The sequence below is a fragment of the Herpailurus yagouaroundi genome, unplaced genomic scaffold (assembly GCF_014898765.1).
Source record: "Herpailurus yagouaroundi ecotype Mexico unplaced genomic scaffold, PumYag 198, whole genome shotgun sequence".
NCBI lineage: Eukaryota > Metazoa > Chordata > Mammalia > Carnivora > Felidae > Herpailurus > Herpailurus yagouaroundi.
This window is the reverse complement of record NW_024412429.1, coordinates 9049219-9059106: the sequence shown is the minus strand read 5'-3', so window position 1 is coordinate 9059106 and position 9888 is coordinate 9049219. Positions and strand designations below refer to the sequence as shown.

The 9888-nt window shown below is 48.1% G+C and overlaps 1 long non-coding RNA gene across 1 annotated transcript in view; it reads left to right on the top strand.

Annotated features, from left to right (window-relative positions):
* The first annotated feature begins 431 nt into the window (after positions 1-431).
* Positions 432-9888, top strand: part of LOC121013238 (uncharacterized) — an 18784-nt gene continuing 9327 nt past the window's right edge. The window contains exon 1 of the long non-coding RNA XR_005782593.1: positions 432-1215. This is a non-coding gene — a long non-coding RNA (uncharacterized LOC121013238). The remainder of the gene's footprint in view (positions 1216-9888) is intronic.

The window sequence follows — 9888 nt, the reverse complement described above, 5'->3', positions numbered from 1 at the left end:
TCACCATGCTGGTGAGGCAGCCCCAGCTGTTGGAGGGACGCTGGAGACTATAGACTTTTGTGGGGGAAGGTAGAAATCAATGAGAGGGAAGCGTGATGGATTGATTGGCAGGGAGGATGTGAGGAGCCTCCTCCCAAAACAAGTCAGCTTGAGTTTGGCTTCACTGGAGTGGAAATTAGCAGAGAAAACAGTGAAGAGGCAAATTGCAGATTGTTTTTCTAAAACCTGAACTTTATTATTTATTATTTTTTATTTTAGAGAGAGAGAGAACTTGAGCGGGGGAGAGGGGCAGAGAGAGAGAGAGAGAGAGAGAGAATCCCAAGCAGGCTCCACGTTCAGCGCGGAGCTCAGGGCAGGGCTCGAACCCACAAACTGTGAAATCATGACCTGAGCCAAAATCAAGAGTCGGTCACTCAACTGACTGAGCCACCCAAGCACCTCTAAAACCTGAACTTTAAAATATGGAATTACAACAAAGCACAGTAAATCAAGTCCAACCATTGTTTGGTCCTGTTTCAGTGGATAGCTAGCTAAATGTTAAGGATTTTTGTGAAAATTTAAACCTCAGGCAATGATTCCCAAACTTTTTCATGCCACATGCTAATTTTACGTCCCACCAGCAGGTGAGCAGAGGCAGGGAAGGCTGACTGGCCTACACAGACCTCGTGTGGCCCTCTCCCAGAGCAGAGGGGAGCAGTGTGGGGGCATCACTGTAACTCATTTGGGGCACACGGGCGGAACGCTTGGACTTACTCATTGACTTAGGAAAAGTTTTCCCTAAAGGTTGAAAGGGTCAGGTTTATCCTGATGCAAAATGTAAACCAGTGACTCCAAATGAACGATCTCCTTGCACACAGTGAGCTGGCAGCAGTGAAAGGAAAAAACCTTATCTGTGAGGCTCAAGTGGTCGTAATTCATGACTTGGCTCCTTGCGATGCTCAGTTCCTGTTGCTTGCACGGCTTGTTCCCTTCCTGATCACCTGCCCTGTTTCTGGCAGAGATGGGTGACCTCGGCAGGCATGCGTGCAAGTGTGTGTGTATGTGTCTGTACACATGTGTGTGTAAGGAGGGAAGAAAAGGTAGGTGACCCTTCTCAGCAGCTCTGAAATTATGCCACCCAGATGGCTAGCCGCTTAGCCTTCTTGTCTGGTTGCTTTGACTCCTGCTCACATCCACCTTCCATTCTAAAGACAGACGGAGTACTAACTCTGGAAGGTAAGTATTTTATGCATGCAAACTTCTGTTTAAAATTTTTTTTTTTTTAACGTTTATTTATTTTTGGGACAGAGAGAGACAGAGCATGAACGGGGGAGGGGCAGAGAGAGAGGGAGACACAGAATCGGAAACAGGCTCCAGGCTCTGAGCCATCAGCCCAGAGCCTGACGCGGGGCTCAAACTCACGGACCACGAGATCGTGACCTGGCTGAAGTCGGACGCTTAACCGACTGCGCCACCCAGGCGCCCCTGGAAACTTCTGTTTAATTCAAACGTGAATTAAAGGCTCAAGGACACATCTCTGTTATTTAAAGCAAAGCAAACATGAAAAATGTCATTGCTTGGTATTTTCTGGAAATCAGTGATGTGACATGAGCCTTGGATTGAGCTGTCTCTGATGAAAAGGTCCCACTCGTTAGAATCACTCTGCTCTCTGACCTTCCCACCCACCTCACACCTCCCACTGCCCCCGCCCACTTTCAACATGAGCTGGTGTCCAGAAATGATACAGCCCCAGTAAAGCCGGCGGCGGGGGGGGCGGGGTATGAAGCAGGGGGTTTTCAACCCTTGGTGATGGCCAACAAAATGTTAGGGAGGGGGTCAGGATAAGAAAACGGGGACTCAACCCACAGGAGCTGGGAACTAGAACCCCTTGCTCTGTTTATAAATGTCTTTTGGCTTCCTCTGAGTTGACCTGGAAAAATGCTTGATTATTTCTATATATTTGAGAAATAATAACTCACTCGTGTGGAGCACAGTTTTGTCTGTCTGGTTACACCGATCAGAGTCACAGACACCCATACACTGTCTAACCTAGAGACTGTGCTTTCAAATGCCTGGGAGGCCAGGCAGGGAGAGTGAAGGGGTGAAGTGCGTGATCTGGAGCAGTGGCGACTGTGGGAAATGGCAGAAGCCATTTTATGCCCCAAGAGGCAGCCAGCCCACTGGTACAACGTAGGCAAGCAGGCCCAGTGTTACTGCCAATTTAAAAGGCCAGTGAGCCAAAATTCTATTAATTGTCAACTACTTCTAAGCATTTATTTGTGCATTATTTAAATTTATTGGGGCACCTGGGTGGCTCAGTCGGTTGAGCGTCTAACTCTTGATTTCAGCTTAGGGTATGATCTCGAGGTCTGTGAGTTGGAGCCACGCATTGGGTGACAGTGGGGAGCCTACTCGGGATTCTCTCTCTCCCTCTCTCTCTGACCCTCCCTCGTTCACACACTCTCTCTCTCAAAATAAATAAATAAACTTAAAAATTTTTTTTTATTTATTTAAGCATAATTCTCTGACCTCTGACCCTCTTCATCGTAGTCACCTGCAGATTTAGAGCACGTGAAGACATCTAGATGATACAGAGTCTCTGGCAATTTGGGCAAAATAATTGAATATTTTTAATATGATGTTATAAGCCATACTGAGAGTAACAGATCTAAACCTGTCAGATAATTAATCATTTGAGCTTTAAAAAACAACGGACACATAGCTAATGTGACCAGTAAAAGGAAGTGGGTAAAGTTTCTTTTTCTAGAGGTCATCTCTGCCAAGTGCTATTCCACATTTAATTTCAGTGGAGACACTATTTTCCTTGTCCTTCTCTTTTCTCTGCTACTTCCCCTAAATGCACCCCCCCACTTTTGTGCATTTCTTTGAGATCCCAGAAAACAGGCCGTGGCTGGGGCTTTGGCTCCCCTACACGCACAGAGCCGATCTGAGTGATGTCATGAAAAAAGCACCTCTAGTTAACCATGTTTCACAACACAGCGCCTCTGTGCTCACACCCTAGGGGAAATTTTTAAAACGCACTGAAATAGGAAACAAGTGATGTAGCAAATACTACCTGGTGAACGGAAATAAGTTTGCCCTTTGCCTTTCCACACAGTGGTGAATTTCCAGTGGAGAGCCAGATGGTGGCTTCCCACAGAGAAAGTGCTAGCTGGCTACACTCTGCTCCCAGGGGCCCCTGCTGCGGGTAAGGAGCACATGTGCTGAGCGCCCCACAGAGCCTGGCCTGAATCCACTTGACTGGGAAGGGAAGAACGCCAGGGTGTCCTGGGAGTCTGGTCAGCATGCTCACACCTGCCATTTCCTGGGAAGAAGCCAGGAAACACTTAACTCCAGTCCTACTTCCTCAGTAGGATCCCCTCCCATTTGTCTGTGGGTTTGGCAGAAAGGAAGGGAGGACGGTGAAGTATCAGGGGTTCTCTGAGTTACCGGTTCTCTTTGCAAAAGGGAAACAGTGCTGGTACATTGACTTGAGCAGTAGCAAGCCTGAGCCTTCATAGGGGGTGGGGTTTGGCAGTGAGAAGCAGGTCCTCTGGGTCACATGACCTGTGTCACCTGCATTTGGAGTCACTCTGTGGGGAGTCACGGGGCACACAGCTCTTTCTCCTGGCAATTTTTTTTTTTTAGTTTATTTATTTGTTTTGAGAGAGGCAGAGAGCGCTAGTGGAGGGACAGAGAGAGACGGAGAGAGAGAGAATCCCGAGCAGGCTCTACACTGTCAGTGCACAGCCTGACGCAGGGCTCGAACTCACGAACCGTGAGATCATGACCTGAGCACAAACCAAGGGCCGGACCTTTAACCGACTGAGCTACCCAGGCACCTGCTGGCAAATGTTTTAATGTAGGTTCCTGCTGGAGTCCATGGGCAAGCCTCACTGCCCAACACTGAGGTTTCATTGTGGCTCATCTCTGCACATTCTTTCCTGTTTGGGTCCTGTTGACCCCAACCTTGTCATGAGTTACCATTTCCTTCCATGGGGCTGACGTTCTTGAGTGCCTGCCGTGTGTCAGGTTCATCTCTTTACACTCATTCTCTTTAATTCTCATTACACTCCTGTACAGTTAAGCCCATTTTACAGATAATAAAACGGAGGCTCAGGGATGTTACGTAACCTGCAGGTCACATACCTACCAAGTGGCAGAGTTGAGGGCTGAGGTCAGGACTTTTCCTTCTCCAAATGTCTGAATTCTCATTTACCCCTTTCCTTGTTACCTTAGTTGCTATTGCTGAGTTCCAAGCTCTTGTGGCATGTTGCCTACATTATGTCAATAGTTTCTGACAGTTTCTTTCCAAAGATCTTAACACCTTCAATTTTCTGTCACCCTCCATCCTCTGCATCACTGTCTGCAGGGAGGGTGTTTAAAAATGCGTAAGTTTAAACCATCTCAGGCTGAAAATCCTGTAGGGCTCTCACGGCCTTCTGAGCTTCTCAGGGCTCTGTGTGGACCACCCTGGCCCTCTCCTGCTGTTTGCTGGACACGCCCTCCGCGTTCACCCAGGGACTGCTTGCAGTCTGGATTGGCTGTCTCCCTGCAAACCTCTGTCATCTAGTCACCTACTTGCTAGTGTGTATTCGCTGCTGCAGTGCAGATTTGTTTCTACTCCCCCCAGCAGTGTGCGTGGAGAAAATACACAAGGAACAGTATATGAATGAAGCATTCGAACTTGGGTTGAACCGCATTTGAACTTGTATGTGTGTTGCTTAATTTGCTTTCGACTGAGGTCCTCTGGATTTATCTTGTCCTTTACTGGCTCATCCCCCATAATCAGTTGGAAGCCAGGGGGCAGAGTCGTGGAGTGATGGGGAAAAGCAGTGGCTGGTGGAGCCACAGGGAACCGGAACCACCCTTGGCCCGACTCTGGGGCAGACACAGTGGCGTCAAGAGGGAAGAGTGCCAGCCAGAGCTCTGGGAGTTCCTGATCCAACCCGGAATTATACTCAGGGCCCTTTTCCTTCCTTGTCCATTCTGAACTCGTCTAACAAATGAATGAATGAATGAATGAATGAATGAATAAATAAATAAATGGTATTTATGATACCTTATAACAAATGACAGACACCATTCTCTCCCCCTTGGGTCTCTCTCTCTCTCTCTCTCTTTTAATTTAAAATTTTGTTTTGGTGTTATAGTAGAAAGCTGGTTGCTTTTCCTGGGATGTTATCATTAGTTCTCCAATGATTTCTCTAATAGTAACGCATGGCTTTTCGGAAGGCTTAGAGTTCGGAGTACTTTTCACCCACATTACCTCCCTCGATTTGACTTCTTGTCTACCCTGGGGATCCGGCAGCCCTATTTCCAGATGGGAGACTGAGGCTCGGGGGTGGGGAACAGGAGGAAGGGGTGAACGGCCAGGGTAGAGGCTCCAGACCTTAAGTGTTCCATGTGAACTCGTGCCTTCTCTGTTATGTTTGTTTACTGTGTCGATCTCTTCATAGATCATCATCTAAGAGCCTCCCACTTGCATGACAGCCGTGGATGGAATGTTCTGTTCAGACACTGTTAGCTGAAGGGTTGACTGTGGGCCCAGGGGAAACACGGGCCAGCACAGCCCGAGCCGCCCACACATGTGTGAGCTGCAGGAAGAGGAAGCAGGACCTCCCCCAGCTGAGCTCCCCGGTCCTGGGTGAGCAGGCTGTGCTGGGCTGGCCTCTCTCAGCGGTGGGTGGCTCCGGGGTGCTGGGTCAGAGAAGGGGGGTGATCCCGAAGGGGCAGAGAGGCGGGGAGACGGAGCCCAGCTGTACCTGTGCCTGTAGGTCCCGGTGGCTGCAGCTGGCTTGGATGCACGTTAGTCTCCAGGAGGGTTTCTTCAACAGGGGCTCCAGGATGAATTTATGGGGGTCTGTTTTGTTTCAGTTTAAATCACATTCTTGAAGGGTTCCATGTCCCCCCACCCCCAAATGTTGAAGATTCACTATTCTATAGGAGGTCCACAAATATACAAATACCGTCCTACCTCCAAAGTGGGGTGTTTCTCTGTTATCCCCAATTTGTGGTGATAAGAGGTGGTTGTGCTCATGATGTCAGACAGGTGTCCTGCTGCCCCCTGCCCAGACTGCGGTGTCGGGCACTCTGCCCACCGGGAAGCGCTGTTCTCTGCCTGCAGGGTCCCCACCAGGCCTGCCAACTCCCATTTACTTGTCTGTCGGAACCGGGTGCAGGTTTCATTCACCTCCACACTCCAGCCTCGTTCGACTTCCTGGGGCACCTTTGGGCACCTAGCTCCAAGCCTGTCAGCACCTTGCTCTGGCTCTTACACCTGTCTCGCTGTCCTGGGCTCACTTGTCCACCAAGTAGCGTTGGGAACACTTGGAGACTGGGAGCATCGTTGTATCCGTCTTTGCATCTCAGGGCCTGGCTCTGTGCCAGGTACCCAGAGGGTGCTCAATAAATCTGTTTGACTGACAGCTGGAAGCCAGGCTACTAAGAGCAGACATGAAGCTAATTGTGAGCTAAATCGGGTCAGGCTCTCAAAATGTGGTTAGCCTGAGTCACACAGGACTCTTTTTAAATGTCATATGAAAATTGCCACTTGTAATTTGATGGTGTGGTCACCATGACAAACAGAGCAGAAAACGCAGCCGCTTATTGAGCACCTATTGTATGCAAAGCACTCTACTGAATCCCCTCCTAATAGAATGTGTAAATTCTGTTCAGTTTGGTCAAGCGCAAACAAAATTTAAGGCCTTGAGCCTTGGTCCCATGACCAGACCAAACAGCATGATGTGTTTTAAGATACACTGCATATCTTAAAATGAAACATCTGGTGACAACGAACGATTGGCAAGGAACCAGGTTCTTCTATGTGCCTTCGGAAGGAAAACAATATGGTCATATGAGTCATGTCATTTGTTGATTAAAGATAGTAGCACTTGAAAATGCTCAGTACATCTGGGTGCTCACATGGAGGCAAAGGTATGAAATTCATCTATGTTACTGGAAGTCAGACACACTTCAATTTCATTTACCTTCTTGAATATCGCTAATCACACAGCTGTCTTCCTCAAGACCCACCATCATTTGACTCTTCTATAAACTGGATTCCCATTCATAATTTTTCTCATCCTTCCCTATTGTGGCGATAGCTTGTGATAGATTATATATATATGTATATATACACACATATATATACGTATATATGTGTGTGTATGTACATATATATATACATATATATACATATATATGTATATATATGTATATATATATACTTTGAAACCTTAATTTCAAGTTTTAACCACTGAAGTCGATTATAAAAATCACAGTATTTGGATTCATATATTCGGTTCCCAGCCAGTAAATTTGCACCATCTCCAACCACACCTCTCGAAGGGCTCCTGGTGACACCCCATTCTCCCTGTGACATGTGGGCATCTTTTCTCTAGTGGCCTTCACAGGTAACAGATACTGTGTGGGGATGCTGTGGTCTGCACCAGGCGTGTTTGCCTTCTGTAGGCCAACTGTATTACTTGGGATTTTGATCAAGTTTCCTTTATGTTTGGGGAGCTTCCCATTGAAGAAAATAAGCTCCCATCACTTTCCCAGAGAAGTTTTCCATCACCTTTTAACTCCCGACTGCTTGTGCACAGACATCTGTGACTGAGGGTCACTGACCACAATTAAGGTCCCAGCTCAGTGATGCTCAAGTAAGCCCCTGAATATAGTATGATGCTCTCTGCTCTGCTCCTGGCCATTGTTGATCCTCCCTGCCTCCCTCTCCTCTTCTCCTCCAGTCCTGATCACAGCATACACAGCCTGCTGAGTGCTAGCACTGCTTCTGGGGGATGGGGTCTCAGGGGAGCCCGGGCCGTGTCTGCAATGGTCCCCCAAGCCTTTCCTGCTCTGCCATTTCTCCCCCATGCTTTAACAAAAGTCACAACATCAAACCTGGGATTCAAAGGCACCCATCAGTATAACAGCTGTGTTATGCTCATTCTCAAATGATAAGAGACAGTGAGGGAAACTCCTAGTTGCCATCGACTGCTGTGGCTTCCTTTGAAATGTCTACAGCAGATGTGTAAAAGCAGAACCCACTTGTCTCTAACCACTGGGCTTTTACATTCAGGAAGCAGGAGAGGGAACAGTCAGCAGGGACCCTATGGGTTCTGCAAACAGCAGCCAGGCCTCCCGCACAATTTGGGGACTCCCGCAAGTGTGCCTGGGAGGACCTGCGTTCTGTGTGTCTGAGGCAGCATGGAATGTGGCTTTGTGCATGAGCATGGGGTCTGGGGGCAGGAGAGAGACCACAGTGTGATCACAGGTGGCTTTGTCCATGGCTGGAGAGGCCCCCGTTTGGTCATTCTCCCAAGAGGCTTGGCCATGCTTTTAGGTTCCTCTAATCCCGCTTCATGTCACAAGTTTTAGGTAAGACCCAAGACTGGCGTTGCCCAGTCTGAGCTGAGATCCCCATTCTTATGATCGGTATGACAAGTTACTGAGCCTCCCGGAGTCTCACTGAGACAATAGCTGTACCCACTTCCTCAGGCAGGTGTGGAGGTAATGATGCAATGTGGTGATGGTGAGCAGCATCTGGCCTTTGGGAAATGCCAGTAACTGGTAGCTCTTCCGAGCTTTTGTTCTGCCCACGTTCCTCCTGGCGTGAGTGAGAGCCTTGGGGAGAGGGATACGGATGCTCCCCCATTTGGGGGCCAAGTCCATAAAGAAAAGATTACATTTAAACAACACTTTAGATTGACTACTTTTCATCTGTGAACCTTTTTTTGGTTGTTTTGTTTTGTTTTGTTTTTCCTGCTCTTCGGTTCTGTTTGGGGGGTACCCACATGATGTCAAGGGAGCAACCTGATTCTTTGTCCCAGTGATGCAGCGTGGCAGGGACCACGCTGACGCCTGCTGTGTGTAGTTTATCCTTGTCTCACAATCATGTCTCATGCCCTAGAGAGAGAGAGACCTCAGAGCAGAGGTGAAATGAGGGATCAGGCAGGCAGTGCCTCTGCTTAGAGAAGTCACTGGCCGAAGAGCTGGGGGTGGGGGTGTGGAGGGGCCAGAGCTGGAGAGTTCTCCCTCCCAGTCCTCACTTGGCCTGCCCCCATAATCAGGACCCTTAGTGTCTGGGTGTTCTTCCAAGTGGTGGAGAACTGCAGGTGGCTATGTGCAGAGCAGAGAGACTGAGCGTCTTCTTGGCATCCAGGAATCAGTCTTCCCGAGTGAGGCTGCTCCTACATTTGTGGTCAAGTTCTGAAAAGGGCCCAGATCTTCTGGGTGTGGCATTAGAGCTCACTGCAAGTAGAAATCCCTAAATATCAGACTTTCTGCAATGCAAAAATCTATTGGGAGGTCAAACAGAAAGTCCATTGTCCACAGTCATGTTGACCCTACAGGATAAAGGACAAGGGGGGAGGGTATGTTTCTAGCCTCAGGGAAATTTACAGGGGAAGGAGGAGTCAGGACATGTGTGACCAAAAGGAGGTGGATGGCCAAATTGGGCTGTTGACACAAAATGAACACATCTTTTAGAATCTTTAGAAGCGAGAAAGCAAAGTTTTATTGTAACCCAAGTTTGGACAGCTGCCCCAGAAACATGCACTTCATGGGGAAGAAAGTGCTCTGGAGAAGGTATGGTTCTTACAGAGTTACCTACTTTTTACATCTTGTAAAAGTTCAAGAGATAACAGATTAGCATATAGGCAGGAACTGCGGGGTTTTATTGTAAAGGGATGCAGGGAATTGGAATGTGACCCATAGGTCAAGGACAAGACGGTTTTCTTTTAGGCTACTCATTCACAAAGCAAACATACAATGTGTGCGTGTGTGCATGGCAGTCAGAAATCAGGCTTTGAGTTTGAACAAAGTTTATACACAGTCATGTTGACTTAGAAGGAAATCCAGGGACGCTCGGATGGCTCAGTCAGTTGAGCATCCGACTCTTGGTTT